Consider the following 19,110-nt stretch of genomic DNA (forward strand, 5'->3'; position numbering starts at 1 on the left):
TACTTACAACTCAATAGATTCTACCTTCTTGTAACGTTTCAGCCTGATTGGACCTTGTTTTCAAACAAATGAACCCAGAATGATGTGAAATTGTGCTTCGTGCAACATAATTCTGGGTGCCATTTAAAAACCATAAGTGCTAATGACTCCATTCCTTTTTGGGGTAATGGGGGCTGTTAATTGGAGAACTCTAAAACAAACCTGACCTCTCTAGGATATTCAGAAGCCAAGTAATTGCCCACAAAGGTTTAACTGGACTACTTCTTTAAAGTGACACCAGGCCCGGTGACCTTTGGGACATGGTTTGACCCCCTATAGGGATGCGCGATCATCTTGAAACGTTCAGATCACTTACAACTCAATAGATTCTACCTTCCTGTAACGTTTCAGCCAGATTGGACCTTGTTTTCACACAAATGGACCCAGAATGATGTGAAATTTTGCTTTGTGCAACATAATTCTGGGTGTCATTTACAAACCATAAGTGCTAATGACTCCATTCCTTTTTGTGGTTGTAGGGGCTGTTGATTGGAGTATACTAAAACAAACCTGATCTCTCTAGGACATTCAGAAGTTAAGTTATAAGCCCACAAATGTGTAACTGGACTACTTCTTTAAACTGACACCAGATCCGGTGAACTTTGGGACATGGTTTGACCCCCTTAGGAAAGTGCTATGATCATGAAACGTTCAGATCACTTACAACTCAATAGATTCTACCTTCCTGTAACGTTTCAGCCTGATTGGACCTTGTTTTCACACAAATGAACCCAGAATGATGTGAAATTGTGCTTCGTGCAACATAATTCTGGGTGCCATTTACAAACCATAAGTGCTAATGACTCCATTCCTTTTTGTGGTTGTAGGGGCTGTTAATTGGAGTACACTAAAACAAACCTAACCTCGCTAGGACATTCAGAAGCCAAGTTATAAGCCCACAAAGGTGTAACTGGACTACTTCTTTAAAGTGACACCAGGCCCGGTGACCTTTGGGACATGGTTTGACCCCCTATAGGAATGTGCGATCATCTTGAAACGTTCAGATCACTTACAACTCAATAGATTCTACCTTCCTGTAACGTTTCAGCCTGATTGGACCTTGTTTTCACACAAATGGACCCAGAATGATGTGAAATTTTGCTTCGTGCAACATAATTCTGGGTGCCATTTACAAACCATAAGTGCTAATGACGTAGGGGCTGTTGATTGGAGTACACTAAAACAAACCTGATCTCTCTAGGACATTCAGAAGCCAAGTTATAAGCCCACAAATGTGTAACTGGACTACTTTCATTAAATTGACACCAGATCCTGTGACCTTTGGGACATGGTTTGACCACCTTAGGAAAGTGCTATCATCATGAAACGTTCAGATCACGTACAACTCAATAGATTCTACCTTCCTGTAACGTTTCAGCCTGATTGGACCTTGTTTTCACACAAATGGACCCAGAATGATGTGAAATTGTGCTTCGTGCAACATAATTCTGGGTGCCATTTACAAACCATAAGTGCTAATGACTCCATTCCTTTTTGTGGTTGTAGGGGCTGTTAATTGGAGTACACTAAAACAAACCTAACCTCGCTAGGACATTCAGAAGCCAAGTTATAAGCCCAAAAAGGTGTAACTGGACTACTTCTTTAAAGTGACACCAGGCCCGGTGACCTTTGGGACATGGTTTGACCCCCTATAGGAATGTGCGATCATCTTGAAACGTTCAGATCACTTACAACTCAATAGATTCTACCTTCCTGTAACGTTTCAGCCTGATTGGACCTTGTTTTCACACAAATGGACCCAGAATGATGTGAAATTGTGCTTCGTGCAACATAATTCTGGGTGCAATTTACAAACCATAAGTGCTAATGACTCCATTCCTTTTTGTGGTTGTAGGGGCTGTTGATTGGAGTACACTAAAACAAACCTGACCTCTCTAGGACATTCAGAAGCCAAGTTATAAGCCCACAAAGGTGTAACTGGACTACTTCTTTAAAGTGACACCAGGCCCGGTGACCTTTGGGACATGGTTTGACCCCCTATAGGAATGTGCGATCATCATGAAACGTTCAGATCACTTAGAACTCAGTAGATTCTAACTTCCTGTAACGTTTCAGCCTGATTGGACCTTGTTTTCACACAAATGGACCCAGAATGATGTGAAATTTTGCTTCGTGCAACATAATTCTGGGTGCCATTTACAAACCATAAGTGCTAATGACTCCATTCCTTTTTGTGGTTGTAGGGGCTGTTGATTGGAGTACACTAAAACAAACCTGATCTCTCTAGGACATTCAGAAGCCAAGTTATAAGCCCACAAATGTGTAACTAGACTACCTTCATTAAATTGACACCAGATCCGGTGACCTTTGGGACATGGTTTGACCCCCTTAGGAATATGCGATCATCATGAAACGTTCGGATCACTTACAACTCAATAGATTCTACCTTCCTGTAACGTTTCAGCCTGATTGGACCTTGTTTTCACACAAATTAACCCAGAATGATGTGAAATTGTGCTTTGTGCAACATAATTCTGGGTGCCATTTAAAAACCATAAGTGCTAATGACTCCATTCCTTTTTGTGGTTGTATGGGCTGTTGATTGGAGTACACTAAAACAAACCTGATCTCTCTTGGATATTCAGAAGCCAAGTTATGAGCCCATAAAGGTGTAACTGGACTACTTCTTTAACGTGACACCAGGCTCGTGACATTTGGGACATGGTTTGACCCACTATAGGAATGTGCGATCATCATGAAACGTTCAGATCACTTACAACTCAATAGATTCTACCTTCTTGTAATGTTTCAGCCTTATTGGACATTGTTTTCACACAAATGGACCCAGAATGATGTGAAATTGTGCTTCGTGCAACATAATTCTGGGTGCCATTTACAAACCATAAGTGCTAATGACTCCATTCATTTTTGTGGTTGTAGGGGCTGTTGATCGGAGTACTCTGAAACAAACCTGATCTCTCTAGGACATTCAGAAGCCAAGTTATAAGCCCACAAATGTGTAACTGGACTACTTCTTTAAATTGACACCAGATCCGGTGACCTTTGGGACATGGTTTGACCCCCTTAGGAAAGTGCTATCATCATGAAACGTTCAGATCACTTACAACTCAATAGATTCTACCTTCCTGCAACGTTTCAGCCTGATTGGACCTTGTGTTCACACAAATGGACCCAGAATGATGTGAAATTGTGCTTCGTGCAACATAATTCTGGGTGCCATTTACAAACCATAAGTGCTAATGACTCCATTCCTTTTTGTGGTCGTAGGGGCTGTTGATTGGAGTACATTAAAACAAACCTGATCTCTCTAGGACATTCAGAAGCCAAGTTATAAGCCCACAAATGTGTAACTGGACTACTTCTTTAAATTGACACCAGATCCGGTGACCTTTGGGACATGGTTTGACCCCCTTAGGAAAGTGCTATCATCATGAAACGTTCAGATCACTTACAACTCAATAGATTCTACCTTCCTGTAACGTTTCAGCCTGATTGGACCTTGTTTTCACACAAATGAACCCAGAATGATGTGAAAGTATGCTTTGTGCAACATAATTCTGGGTGCCATTTAAAAACCATAAGTGCTAATGACTCCATTCCTTTTGGTGGTAATGGGGGCTGTTAATTGGAGTACTCTAAAACAAACCTGACCTCTCTAGGATATTCAGAAGCCAAGTTATAAGTCCACAAATGTGTAACTGGACTACTTCTTTAAAGTGACACCAGGCCCGGTGACCTTTGGGACATGGTTTGACCCCCTATAGGAATGTGTGATCATCATGAAACGTTCAGATCACTTACAACTCAACAGATTCTACCTTCTTGTAACGTTTCAGCCTGATTGGACCTTGTTTTCACACAAATGGACCCAGAATGATGTGAAACTGTTCTTCGTGCAACATAATTCTGGGTGCCATTTACAAACCATAAGTGCTAATGACTCCATTCCTTTTTGTGGTTGTAGGGGCTGTTGATTGGAGTACACTAAAAAAAACCTGATCTCTCTAGGCCATTAAGAAGCCAAGTTATAAGCCCACAAATGTGTTACTGGACTACTTCTTTAAATTGACACCAGATCCGGTGACCTTTGGGACATGGTTTGACCCCCTTAGGAAACGTTCAGATCACTTACAACTCAATAGAGTCTACCTTCCTGTAACGTTTCAGCCTGATTGGACCTTGTTTTCACACAAATGTACCCAGAATGATGTGAAATTGTGCTTCGTGCAACATAATTCTGGGTGCCATTTACAAACCATAAGTGCTAATGACTCCATTCCTTTTTGTGGTTGTAGGGGCTGTTAATTGGAGTACACTAAAACAAACCTAACCTCGCTAGGACATTCAGAAGCCAAGTTATAAGCCCACAAAGGTGTAACTGGACTACTTCTTTAAAGTGACACCAGGCCCGGTGACCTTTGGGACATGGTTTGACCCCCTATAGGAATGTGCGATCATCTTGAAACGTTCAGATCACTTACAACTCAATAGATTCTACCTTCCTGTAACGTTTCAGCCTGATTGGACCTTGTTTTCACACAAATGGACCCAGAATGAAGTGAAATTGTGCTTCGTGCAACATAATTTTGGGTGCCATTTACAAACCATAAGTGCTAATGACTCCATTCCTTTTTGTGGTTGTAGGGGCTGTTGATTGGAGTACGCTAAAACAACCCTGATCTCTCTAGGACATTCAGAAGCCAAGTTATAAGCCCACAAATGTGTAACTGGACTACTTCTTTAAATTGACACCAGATCCGGTGACCTTTGGGACATGGTTTGACCCCCTTAGGAAAGTGCTATAATCATGAAACATTCAGATTACTTACAACTCAATAGATTCTACCTTCTTGTAACGTTTCAGCCTGATTGGACCTTGTTTTCAAACAAATGAACCCAGAATGATGTGAAATTGTGCTTCGTGCAACATAATTCTGGGTGCCATTTAAAAACCATAAGTGCTAATGACTCCATTCCTTTTTGGGGTAATGGGGGCTGTTAATTGGAGAACTCTAAAACAAACCTGACCTCTCTAGGATATTCAGAAGCCAAGTAATTGCCCACAAAGGTTTAACTGGACTACTTCTTTAAAGTGACACCAGGCCCGGTGACCTTTGGGACATGGTTTGACCCCCTATAGGGATGCGCGATCATCTTGAAACGTTCAGATCACTTACAACTCAATAGATTCTACCTTCCTGTAACGTTTCAGCCAGATTGGACCTTGTTTTCACACAAATGGACCCAGAATGATGTGAAATTTTGCTTTGTGCAACATAATTCTGGGTGTCATTTACAAACCATAAGTGCTAATGACTCCATTCCTTTTTGTGGTTGTAGGGGCTGTTGATTGGAGTATACTAAAACAAACCTGATCTCTCTAGGACATTCAGAAGTTAAGTTATAAGCCCACAAATGTGTAACTGGACTACTTCTTTAAACTGACACCAGATCCGGTGAACTTTGGGACATGGTTTGACCCCCTTAGGAAAGTGCTATGATCATGAAACGTTCAGATCACTTACAACTCAATAGATTCTACCTTCCTGTAACGTTTCAGCCTGATTGGACCTTGTTTTCACACAAATGAACCCAGAATGATGTGAAATTGTGCTTCGTGCAACATAATTCTGGGTGCCATTTACAAACCATAAGTGCTAATGACTCCATTCCTTTTTGTGGTTGTAGGGGCTGTTAATTGGAGTACACTAAAACAAACCTAACCTCGCTAGGACATTCAGAAGCCAAGTTATAAGCCCACAAAGGTGTAACTGGACTACTTCTTTAAAGTGACACCAGGCCCGGTGACCTTTGGGACATGGTTTGACCCCCTATAGGAATGTGCGATCATCTTGAAACGTTCAGATCACTTACAACTCAATAGATTCTACCTTCCTGTAACGTTTCAGCCTGATTGGACCTTGTTTTCACACAAATGGACCCAGAATGATGTGAAATTTTGCTTCGTGCAACATAATTCTGGGTGCCATTTACAAACCATAAGTGCTAATGACGTAGGGGCTGTTGATTGGAGTACACTAAAACAAACCTGATCTCTCTAGGACATTCAGAAGCCAAGTTATAAGCCCACAAATGTGTAACTGGACTACTTTCATTAAATTGACACCAGATCCTGTGACCTTTGGGACATGGTTTGACCACCTTAGGAAAGTGCTATCATCATGAAACGTTCAGATCACGTACAACTCAATAGATTCTACCTTCCTGTAACGTTTCAGCCTGATTGGACCTTGTTTTCACACAAATGGACCCAGAATGATGTGAAATTGTGCTTCGTGCAACATAATTCTGGGTGCCATTTACAAACCATAAGTGCTAATGACTCCATTCCTTTTTGTGGTTGTAGGGGCTGTTGATTGGTGTACACTAAAACAAACCTGATCCCTCTAGGATATTCAGAAGCCAAGTTATAAGCCCACAAATGTGTAACTGGACTACTTCTTTAAAGTGACACCAGGCCCGTGACCTTTGGGACATGGTTTGACCCACTTTAGGAATGTGCGATCATCATGAAACGTTCAGATCACTTACAACTCAATAGTTTCTACCTTCTTGTAATGTTTCAGCCTGATTGGACCTTGTTTTCACACAAATGGACCCAGAATGATGTGAAATTGTGCTTCGTGCAACATAATTCTGGGTGCCATTTACAAACCATAAGTGCTAATGACTCCATTCATTTTTGTGGTTGTAGGGGCTGTTGATTGGAGTACTCTGAAACAAACCTGATCTCTCTAGGACATTCAGAAGCGAAGTTATAAGCCCACAAATGTGTAACTGGACTACTTCTTTAAATTGACACCAGATCCGGTGACCTTTGGGACATGGTTTGACCCCCTTAGGAAAGTGCTATCATCATGAAACGTTCAGATCACTTACAACTCAATAGATTCTACCTTCCTGTAACGTTTCAGCCTGATTGGACCTTGTTTTCACACAAATGGACCCAGAATGATGTGAAATTGTGCTTCGTGCAACATAATTCTGGGTGCCATTTACAAACCATAAGTGCTAGTGACTCCATTCCATTTTGTGGTTGTAGGGGCTGTTGATTGGAGTACACTAAAACAAACCTGATCTTTCTAAGACATTCAGAAGCCAAGTTATAAGCCCACAAATGTGTAACTGGACTACTTCTTTAAATTGACACCAGATCCGGTGACCTTTGGGACATGGTTTGACCCCCTTAGGAAAGTGCTATCATCATGAAACGTTCAGATCACTTACAACTCAATACATTCTACCTTCCTGCAACGTTTCAGCCTGATTGGACCTTGTTTTCACACAAATGGACCCAGAATGATGTGAAATTGTGCTTCGTGCAACATAATTCTGGGTGCCATTTACAAACCATAAGTGCTAATGACTCCATTCCGTTTTGTGGTTGTAGGGGCTGTTGATTGGAATACACTAAAACAAACCTGATCTTTCTAGGACATTCAGAAGCCAAGTTATAAGCCCACAAATGTGTAACTGGACTACTTCTTTAAATTAACACCAGGCCCGGTGACCTTTGGGACATGGTTTGACCCCCTATAGGAATGTGCGATAATCTTGGAATGTTCAGATCACTGACAACTCAATAGATTCTACCTTCCTGTAACGTTTCAGCCTGATTGGACCTTGTTTTCACACAAATGGACCCAGAATGAAGTGAAATTGTGCTTCGTGCAACATAAATCTGGGTGCCATTTACAAACCATAAGTGCTAATGACTCCATTCCTTTTTGTGGTTGTAGGGGCTGTTGATTGGAGTACGCTAAAACAAACCTGATCTCTCTAGGACATTCAGAAGCCAAGTTGTAAGCCCACAAATGTGTAACTGGACTACTTCTTTAAATTGACACCAGATCCGGTGACCTTTGGGACATGGTTTGACCCCCTTAGGAAAGTGCTATCATCATAAAACGTTCAGATTACTTACAACTCAATAGATTCTACCTTCCTGTAATGTTTCAGCCTGATTGGACCTTGTTTTAAAACAAATGAACCCAGAATGATGTGAAATTGTGCTTCGTGCAACATAATTCTGGGTGCCATTTACAAACCATAAGTGCTAATGACTCCATTCCTTTTTGTGGTTGTAGGGGCTGTTGATTGGAGTATACTAAAACAAACCTGATCTCTCTAGGACATTCAGAAGTTAAGTTATAAGCCCACAAATGTGTAACTGGACTACTTCTTTAAACTGACACCAGATCCGGTGACCTTTGGGACATGGTTTGACCCCCTTAGGAAAGTGATATCATCATGAAACGTTCAGATCACTTACAACGCAATAGATTATACCTTCCTGTAACGTTTCAGCCTGATTGGACCTTGTTTTCACACGAATGAACCCAGAATGATGTGAAATTGTGCGTCGTGCAACATAATTCTGGGTGCCATTTACAAACCATAAGTGCTAATGACTCCATTCCTTTTGTGGTTGTAGGGGCTGTTGATTGGAGTACACTAAAACAAACCTGACCTCTCTAGGACATTCAGAAGCCAAGTTATAAGCCCACAAAGGTGTAACTGGACTACTTCTTTAAAGTGACACCAGGCCCGGTGACCTTTGGGACATGATTTGACCCCCTATAGGAATGTGCGATCATCATGAAACGTTCAGATCACTTACAACTCAGTAGATTCTAACTTCCTGTAACGTTTCAGCCTGATTGGACCTTGTTTTCACACAAATGGACCCAGAATGATGTGAAATTTTGCTTCGTGCAACATAATTCTGGGTGCCATTTACAAACCATAAGTGCTAATGACTCCATTCCTTTTTGTGGTTGTATGGGCTGTTGATTGGAGTACACTAAAACAAACCTGATCTCTCTTGGATATTCAGAAGCCAAGTTATAAGCCCACAAATGTGTAACTGGACTACTTCTTTAAAGTGACACCAGGCTCGTGACCTTTGGGACATGGTTTGACCCACTATAGGAATGTGCGATCATCATGAAACGTTCAGATCACTTACAACTCAATAGATTCTACCTTCTTGTAATGTTTCAGCCTGATTGGACCTTGTTTTCACACAAATGGACCCAGAATGATGTGAAATTGTGCTTCGTGCAACATAATTCTGGGTGCCATTTACAAACCATAAGTGCTAATGACTCCATTCATTTTTGTTGTTGTAGGGGCTGTTAATTGGAGTACACTAAAACAAACCTGATCTTTCTAGGACATTCAGAAGCCAAGTTATAAGCCCACAAATGTGTAACTGGACTACTTCTTTAAATTAACACCAGATCCGGTGACCTTTGGGACATGGTTTGACCCCCTTAGGAAAGTGCTATCATCATGAAACGTTCAGATCACTTACAACTCAATAGATTCTACCTTCCTGTAATGTTTCAGCCTGATTGGACCTTGTTTTCACACAAATGAACCCAGAATGATGTGAAATTATGCTTCGTGCAACATAATTCTGGGTGCCATTTAAAAACCATAAGTGCTAATGACTCCATTCCTTTTTGTGGTTGTAGGGGCTGTTGATTGGAGTACACTAAAACAAACCTGATCTCTCTAGGCCATTAAGAAGCCAAGTTATAAGCCCACAAATGTGTAACTGGACTACTTCTTTAAATTGACACCAGATCCGGTGACCTTTGGGACATGGTTTGACCCCCTTAGGAAAGTGCTATCATCATGAAACGTTCAGATCACTTACAACTCAATAGATTCTACCTTCCTGTAACGTTTCAGCCTGATTGGACCTTGTTTTCACACAAATGAACCCAGAATGATGTGAAATTGTGCTTCGTGCAACATAATTCTGGGTGCCATTTAAAAACCATAAGTGCTAATGACTCCATTCCTTTTTGAGGTTGTAGGGGCTGTTGATTGGAGTACACTGAAACAAACCTGATCTCTCTAGGACATGCAGAAGCCAAGTTATAAGCCCACAAATGTGTAACTGGACTACTTCTTTAAATTGACACCAGATCCGGTGACCTTTGGGACATGGTTTGACCCCCTTAGGAAAGTGCTATCATCATGAAACGTTCAGATCACTTACAACTCAATAGATTCTACCTTCCTGTAATGTTTCAGCCTGATTGGACCTTGTTTTCACACAAATGGACCCAGAATGATGTGAAATTGTGCTTCGTGCAACATAATTCTGGGTGCCATTTACAAACCATAAGTGCTAATGACTCCATTCCGTTTTGTGGTTGTAGGGGCTGTTGATTGGAGTACACTAAAACAAACCTGATCTTTCTAGGACATTCAGAAGCCAAGTTATAAGCCCACAAATGTGTAACTGGACTACTTCTTTAAATTAACACCAGATCCGGTGACCTCTGGGACATGGTTTGACCCCCTTAGGAAAGTGCTATCATCATGAAACGTTCAGATCACTTACAACTCAATAGATTCTACCTTCCTGTAATGTTTCAGCCTGATTGGACCTTGTTTTCACACAAATGAACCCAGAATGATGTGAAATTATGCTTCGTGCAACATAATTCTGGGTGCCATTTAAAAACCATAAGTGCTAATGACTCCATTCCTTTTTGTGGTTTTAGGGGCTGTTGATTGGAGTACACTAAAACAAACCTGATCTATCTAGGACATTCAGAAGCCAAATTACAAGCCCACAAATGTGTAACTGGACTACTTTAAATTGACACCAGATCCGGTGACCTTTGGGACATGGTTTGACCCCCTTAGGAAAGGTCTATCATCATGAAACGTTCAGATCACTTACAACTCGATAGATTCTACCTTCCTGTAACGTTTCAGCCTGATTGGACCTTGTTTTCACACAAATGAACCCAGAATGATGTGAAATTGTGCTTCATGCAACATAATTCTGGGTGCCATTTACAAACCATAAGTGCTAATGACTCCATTCCTTTTTGTGGTTGTAGGGGCTGTTAATTGGAGTACACTAAAACAAACCTAACCTCGCTAGGACATTCAGAAGCCAAGTTATAAGCCCACAAAGGTGTAACTGGACTACTTCTTTAAAGTGACACCAGGCCCGGTGACCTTTGGGACATGGTTTGACCCCCTATAGGAATGTGCGATCATCTTGAAACGTTGAGATCACGTACAACTCAATAGATTCTACCTTCTTGTATTGTTTCAGCCTGATTGGACCATGTTTTCACACAAATGGACCCAGAATGATGTGAAATTATGCTTCGTGCAACATAATTCTGGGTGCCATTTACAAACCATAAGTGCTAATGACTCCATTCCTTTTTGTGGTTGTAGGGGCTGTTGATTGGAGTACGCTAAAACAACCCTGATCTCTCTAGGACATTCAGAAGCCAAGTTATAAGCCCACAAATGTGTAACTGGACTACTTTAAATTGACACCAGATCCGGTGACCTTTGGGACATGGTTTGACCCCCTTAGGAAAGTGCTATTATCATGAAACGTTCAGATTACTTACAACTCAATAGATTCTACCTTCCTGTAACGTTTCAGCCTGATTGGACCTTGTTTTCAAACAAATGAACCCAGAATGATGTGAAATTGTGCTTCGTGCAACATAATTCTGGGTGCCATTTAAAAACCATAAGTGCTAATGACTCCATTTCTTTTTGGGGTAATGGGGGCAGTTAATTGGAGTACTCTAAAACAAACCTGACCTCTCTAGGAGATTCAGAAGCCAAGTAATTGCCCACAAAGGTTTAACTGGACTACTTCTTTAAAGTGACACCAGGCCCGGTGACCTTTGGGACATGGTTTGACCCCCTATAGGAATGTGCGATCATCATGAAACGTTCAGATCACTTACATCTCAACAGATTCTACCTTCTTGTAACGTTTCAGCCAGATTGGACCTTGTTTTCACACAAATGGACCCAGAATGATGTGAAATTGTGCTTAGTGCAACATAATTCTGGGTGCCATTTACAAACCATAAGTGCTAATGACTCCATTCCTTTTTGTGGTTGTAGGGGCTGTTGATTGGAGTACACTAAAACAAACCTGATCTCTCTAGGCCATTAAGAAGCCAAGTTATAAGCCCACAAATGTGTAACTGGACTACTTCTTTAAATTGACACCAGATCCGGTGACCTTTGGGACATGGTTTGACCCCCTTAGGAAAGTGCTATCATCATGAAACGTTCAGATCACTTACAACTCAATAGATTCTACCTTCCTGTAACGTTTCAGTCTGATTGGACCTTGTTTTCACACAAATGAACCCAGAATGATGTGAAATTGTGCTTCGTGCAACATAATTCTGGCTGCCATTTAAAAACCATAAGTGCTAATGACTCCATTCCTTTTTGAGGTTGTAGGGGCTGTTGATTGGAGTACATTAAAACAAACCTGATCTATCTACGACATTCAGAAGCCAAGTTACAAGCCCACAAATGTGTAACTGGACTACTTTAAATTGACACCAGATCCGGTGACCTTTGGGACATGGTTTGACCCCCTTAGGAAAGGGCTATCATCATGAAACGTTCAGATTACTTAAAACTCAATAGATTCTACCTTCCTGTAACGTTTCAGCCTGATTGGACCTTGTTTTCAAACAAATGAACCCAGAATGATGTGAAATTGTGCTTCGTGCAACATAATTCTGGGTGCCATTTAAAAACCATAAGTGCTAATGACTCCATTCCTTTTTGGGGTAATGGGGGCTGTTAATTGGAGTACTCTAAAACAAACCTGACCTCTCTAGGATATTCAGAAGCCAAGTAATTGCCCACAAAGGTTTAACTGGACTACTTCTTTAAAGTGACACCAGGCCCGGTGACCTTTGGGACATGGTTTGACCCCCTATAGGAATGTGCGATCATCTTGAAACGTTCAGATCACTTACAACTCAATAGATTCTACCTTCCTGTAACGTTTCAGCCTGATTGGACCTTGTTTTCACACAAATGAACCCAGAACGATGTGAAATTGTGCTTCGTGCAACATGATTCTGGCTGCCATTTAAAAACCATAAGTGCTAATGTCTCCATTCCTTTTTGAGGTTGTAGGGGCTGTTGATTGGAGTACACTAAAACAAACCTGATCTATCTAGGACATTCAGAAGCCAAGTTACAAGCCCACAAATGTGTAACTGGACTACTTTAAATTGACACCAGATCCGGTGACCTTTGGGACATGGTTTGACCCCCTTAGGAAAGGGCTATCATCATGAAACGTTCAGATTACTTAAAACTCAATAGATTCTACCTTCCTGTAACGTTTCAGCCTGATTGGACCTTGTTTTCAAACAAATGAACCCAGAATGATGTGAAATTGTGCTTCGTGCAACATAATTCTGGGTGCCATTTAAAAACCATAAGTGCTAATGACTCCATTCCTTTTTGGGGTAATGGGGGCTGTTAATTGGAGTACTCTAAAACAAACCTGACCTCTCTAGGATATTCAGAAGCCAAGTAATTGCCCACAAAGGTTTAACTGGACTACTTCTTTAAAGTGACACCAGGCCCGGTGACCTTTGGGACATGGTTTGACCCCCTATAGGAATGTGCGATCATCTTGAAACGTTCAGATCACTTACAATTCAGTAGATTCTAACTTCCTGTAACGTTTCAGCCTGATTGGACCTTGTTTTCACACAAATGAACCCAGAATGATGTGAAATTCTGCTTTGTGCAACATAATTCTGGGTGCCATTTAAAAACCATAAGTGCTAATGACTCCATTCCTTTTTGTGGTTGTAGGGGCTGTTGATTGGAGTACTCTGAAACAAACCTGATCTCTCTAGGACATTCAGAAGCCAAGTTATAAGCCCACAAATGTGTAACTGGACTACTTCTTTAAATTGACACCAGATCCGGTGACCTTTGGGACATGGTTTGACCAACTTAGGAAAGTGCTATCATCATGAAACATTCAGATCACTTACAACTCAATAGATTCTACCTTCCTGTAACGTTTCAGCCTGATTGGACCTTGTTTTCACACAAATGGACCCAGAATGATGTGAAATTGTGCTTCGTGCAACATAATTCTGGGTGCCATTTACAAACCATAAGTGCTAATGACTCCATTCCTTTTTGTGGTTGTAGGGGCTGTTGATTGGAGTACACTAAAACAAACCTGATCCCTCTAGGATATTCAGAAGCCAAGTTATAAGCCCACAAAGGTGTAACTCTACTACTTCTTTAAAGTGACACCAGGCCCGTGACCTTTGGGACATGGTTTGACCCACTATAGGAATGTGCGATCATCATGAAACGTTCAGATCACTTACAACTCAATAGATTCTACCTTCTTGTAATGTTTCAGCCTGATTGGACCTTGTTTTCACACAAATGGACCCAGAATGATGTGAAATTGTGCTTCGTGCAACATAATTCTGGGTGCCATTTACAAACCATAAGTGCTAATGACTCCATTCCTTTTTGTGGTTGTAGGGGCTGTTGATTGGAGTACTCTGAAACAAACCTGATCTCTCTAGGACATTCAGAAGCCAAGTTATAAGCCCACAAATGTGTAACTGGACTACTTCTTTAAATTGACACCAGATCCGGTGACCTTTGGGACATGGTTTGACCCCCTTAGGAAAGTGCTATCATCATGAAACGTTCAGATCACTTACAACTCAATAGATTCTACCTTCCTGTAACGTTTCAGTCTGATTGGACCTTGTTTTCACACAAATGAACCCAGAATGATGTGAAATTGTGCTTCGTGCAACATAATTCTGGCTGCCATTTAAAAACCATAAGTGCTAATGACTCCATTCCTTTTTGAGGTTGTAGGGGCTGTTGATTGGAGTACACTAAAACAAACCTGATCTATCTACGACATTCAGAAGCCAAGTTACAAGCCCACAAATGTGTAACTGGACTACTTTAAATTGACACCAGATCCGGTGACCTTTGGGACATGGTTTGACCCCCTTAGGAAAGGGCTATCATCATGAAACGTTCAGATTACTTAAAACTCAATAGATTCTACCTTCCTGTAACGTTTCAGCCTGATTGGACCTTGTTTTCAAACAAATGAACCCAGAATGATGTGAAATTGTGCTTCGTGCAACATAATTCTGGGTGCCATTTAAAAACCATAAGTGCTAATGACTCCATTCCTTTTTGGGGTAATGGGGGCTGTTAATTGGAGTACTCTAAAACAAACCTGACCTCTCTAGGATATTCAGAAGCCAAGTAATTGCCCACAAAGGTTTAACTGGACTACTTCTTTAAAGTGACACCAGGCCCGGTGACCTTTGGGACATGGTTTGACCCCCTATAGGAATGTGCGATCATCTTGAAACGTTCAGATCACTTACAACTCAATAGATTCTACCTTCCTGTAACGTTTCAGCCTGATTGGACCTTGTTTTCACACAAATGAACCCAGAACGATGTGAAATTGTGCTTCGTGCAACATAATTCTGGCTGCCATTTAAAAACCTTAAGTGCTAATGTCTCCATTCCTTTTTGAGGTTGTAGGGGCTGTTGATTGGAGTACACTAAAACAAACCTGATCTATCTAGGACATTCAGAAGCCAAGTTACAAGCCCACAAATGTGTAACTGGACTACTTTAAATTGACACCAGATCCGGTGACCTTTGGGACATGGTTTGACCCCCTTAGGAAAGGGCTATCATCATGAAACGTTCAGATTACTTAAAACTCAATAGATTCTACCTTCCTGTAACGTTTCAGCCTGATTGGACCTTGTTTTCAAACAAATGAACCCAGAATGATGTGAAATTGTGCTTCGTGCAACATAATTCTGGGTGCCATTTAAAAACCATAAGTGCTAATGACTCCATTCCTTTTTGGGGTAATGGGGGCTGTTAATTGGAGTACTCTAAAACAAACCTGACCTCTCTAGGATATTCAGAAGCCAAGTAATTGCCCACAAAGGTTTAACTGGACTACTTCTTTAAAGTGACACCAGGCCCGGTGACCTTTGGGACATGGTTTGACCCCCTATAGGAATGTGCGATCATCTTGAAAGGTTCAGATCACTTACAACTCAATAGATTCTACCTTCCTGTAACGTTTCAGCCTGATTGGACCTTGTTTTCACACAAATGGACCCAGAATGATGTGAAATTTTGCTTCGTGCAACATAATTCTGGGTGCCATTTACAAACCATAAGTGCTAATGACTCCATTCCTTTTTGTGGTTGTAGGGGCTGTTGATTGGAGTATACTAAAACAAACCTGATCTCTCTAGGACATTCAGAAGTTAAGTTATAAGCCCACAAATGTGTCACTGGACTACTTCTTTAAACTGACACCAGATCCGGTGAACTTTGAGACATGGTTTGACCCCCTTAGGAAAGTGCTATCATCATGAAACGTTCAGATCACTTACAACTCAATAGATTCTACCTTCCTGTAACGTTTCAGCCTGATTGGACCTTGTTTTCACACAAATGAACCCAGAATGATGTGAAATTGTGCTTCGTGAAACATAATTCTGGGTGCCATTTACAAACCATAAGTGCTAATGACTCCATTCCTTTTTGTGGTTGTAGGGGCTGTTAATTGGAGTACACTAAAACAAACCTAACCTCGCTAGGACATTCAGAAGCCAAGTTATAAGCCCACAAAGGTGTAACTGGACTACTTCTTTAAAGTGACACCAGGCCCGGTGACCTTTGGGACATGGTTTGACCCCCTATAGGAATGTGCGATCATCTTGAAACGTTCAGATCACTTACAACTCAATAGATTCTACCTTCCTGTAACGTTTCAGCCTGATTGGACCTTGTTTTCACACAAATGGACCCAGAATGATGTGAAATTTTGCTTTGTGCAACATAATTCTGGGAGCCATTTACAAACCATAAGTGCTAATGACTCCATTACTTTTTGTGGTTGTAGGGGCTGTTGATTGGAGTACACTAAAACAAACCTGATCTCTCTAGGACATTCAGAAGCCAAGTTATAAGCCCACAAAGGTGTAACTGGACTACTTTCATTAAATTGACACCAGATCCTGTGACATTTGGGACATGGTTTGACCCCCTTAGGAATGTGCGATCATCATGAAACGTTCAGATCACTTACAACTCAATAGATTCTACCTTCCTGTAACGTTTCAGCCTGATTGGACCTTGTTTTCACACAAATGAACCCAGAATGATGTGAAATTCTGCTTTGTGCAACATAATTCTGGGTGCCATTTAAAAACCATAAGTGCTAATGACTCCATTCCTTTTTGTGGTTGTAGGGGCTGTTGATTGGAGTACTCTGAAACAAACCTGATCTCTCTAGGACATTCAGAAGCCAAGTTATAAGCCCACAAATGTGTAACTGGAATACTTCTTTAAATTGACACCAGATCCGGTGACCTTTGGGACATGGTTTGACCAACTTAGGAAAGTGCTATCATCATGAAACATTCAGATCACTTACAACTCAATAGATTCTACCGTCCTGTAACGTTTCAGCCTGATTGGACCTTGTTTTCACACAAATGGACCCAGAATGATGTGAAATTGTGCTTCGTGCAACATAATTCTGGGTGCCATTTACAAACCATAAGTGCTAATGACTCCATTCCTTTTTGTGGTTGTAGGGGCTGTTGATTGGAGTACACTAAAACAAACCTGATCCCTCTAGGATATTCAGAAGCCAAGTTATAAGCCCACAAAGGTGTAACTCTACTACTTCTTTAAAGTGACACCAGGCCCGTGACCTTTGGGACATGGTTTGACCCACTATAGGAATGTGCGATCATCATGAAACGTTCAGATCACTTACAACTCAATAGATTCTACCTTCTTGTAATGTTTCAGCCTGATTGGACCTTGTTTTCACACAAATGGACCCAGAATGATGTGAAATTGTGCTTCGTGCAACAAAATTCTGGGTGCCATTTACAAACCATAAGTGCTAATGACTCCATTCCTTTTTGTGGTTGTAGGGGCTGTTGACTGGAGTACTCTGAAACAAACCTGATCTCTCTAGGACATTCAGAAGCCAAGTTATAAGCCCACAAATGTGTAACTGGACTACTTCTTTAAATTGACACCAGATCCGGTGACCTTTGGGACATGGTTTGACCACCTTAGGAAAGTGCTATCATCATGAAACGTTCAGATCACTTACAACTTAATAGATTCTACCTTCCTGTAACGTTTCAGCCTGATTGGACCTTGTTTTCACACAAATGGACCCAGAATGATGTGAAATTGTGCTTCGTGCAACATAATTCTGGGTGCCATTTACAAACCATAAGTGCTAATGACTCCATTCCTTTTTGTGGTTGTAGGGGCTGTTGATTGGAGTACTCTGAAACAAACATGATCTCTCTAGGACATTCAGAAGCCAAGTTATAAGCCCACAAATGTGTAACTGGACTACTTCTTTAAATTGACACCAGATCCGGTGACCTTTGGGACATGGTTTGACCACCTTAGGAAAGTGCTATCATCATGAAACGTTCAGATCACTTACAACTCAATAGATTCTACCTTCCTGTAACGTTTCAGCCTGATTGGACCTTGTTTTCACACAAATTGACCCAGAATGATGTGAAATTGTGCTTCGTGCAACATAATTCTGGGTGCCATTTACAAACCATAAGTGCTAATGACTCCATTCCTTTTTGTGGTTGTAGGGGCTGTTGATTGGAGTACACTAAAACAAACCTGATCTCTCTAGGACATTCAGAAGCCAAGTTATAAGCCTACAAATGTGTAACTGGACTACTTCTTTAAATTGACACCAGATCTGGTGACCTTTGGGACATGGTTTGACCACCTTAGGAAAGTGCTATCATCATGAAACGTTCAGATCACTTACAACTCAATAGATTCTACCTTCCTGTAACGTTTCAGCCTGATTGGACCTTGTTTTCACACAAATGGACCCAGAATGATGTGAAATTGTGCTTCGTGCAACATAATTCTGGGTGCCATTTACAAACCATAAGTGCTAATGACTCCATTCCTTTTTGTGGTTGTAGGGGCTGTTGATTGGAGTACTCTGAAACAAACATGATCTCTCTAGGACATTCAGAAGCCAAGTTATAAGCCCACAAATGTGTAACTGGACTACTTCTTTAAATTGACACCAGATCCGGTGACCTTTGGGACATGGTTTGACCACCTTAGGAAAGTGCTATCATCATGAAACGTTCAGATCACTTACAACTCAATAGATTCTACCTTCCT

This window comes from Nothobranchius furzeri, chromosome 10 (assembly GCF_043380555.1).
Source record: "Nothobranchius furzeri strain GRZ-AD chromosome 10, NfurGRZ-RIMD1, whole genome shotgun sequence".
Classification (NCBI taxonomy): Eukaryota; Metazoa; Chordata; class Actinopteri; order Cyprinodontiformes; family Nothobranchiidae; genus Nothobranchius; species Nothobranchius furzeri.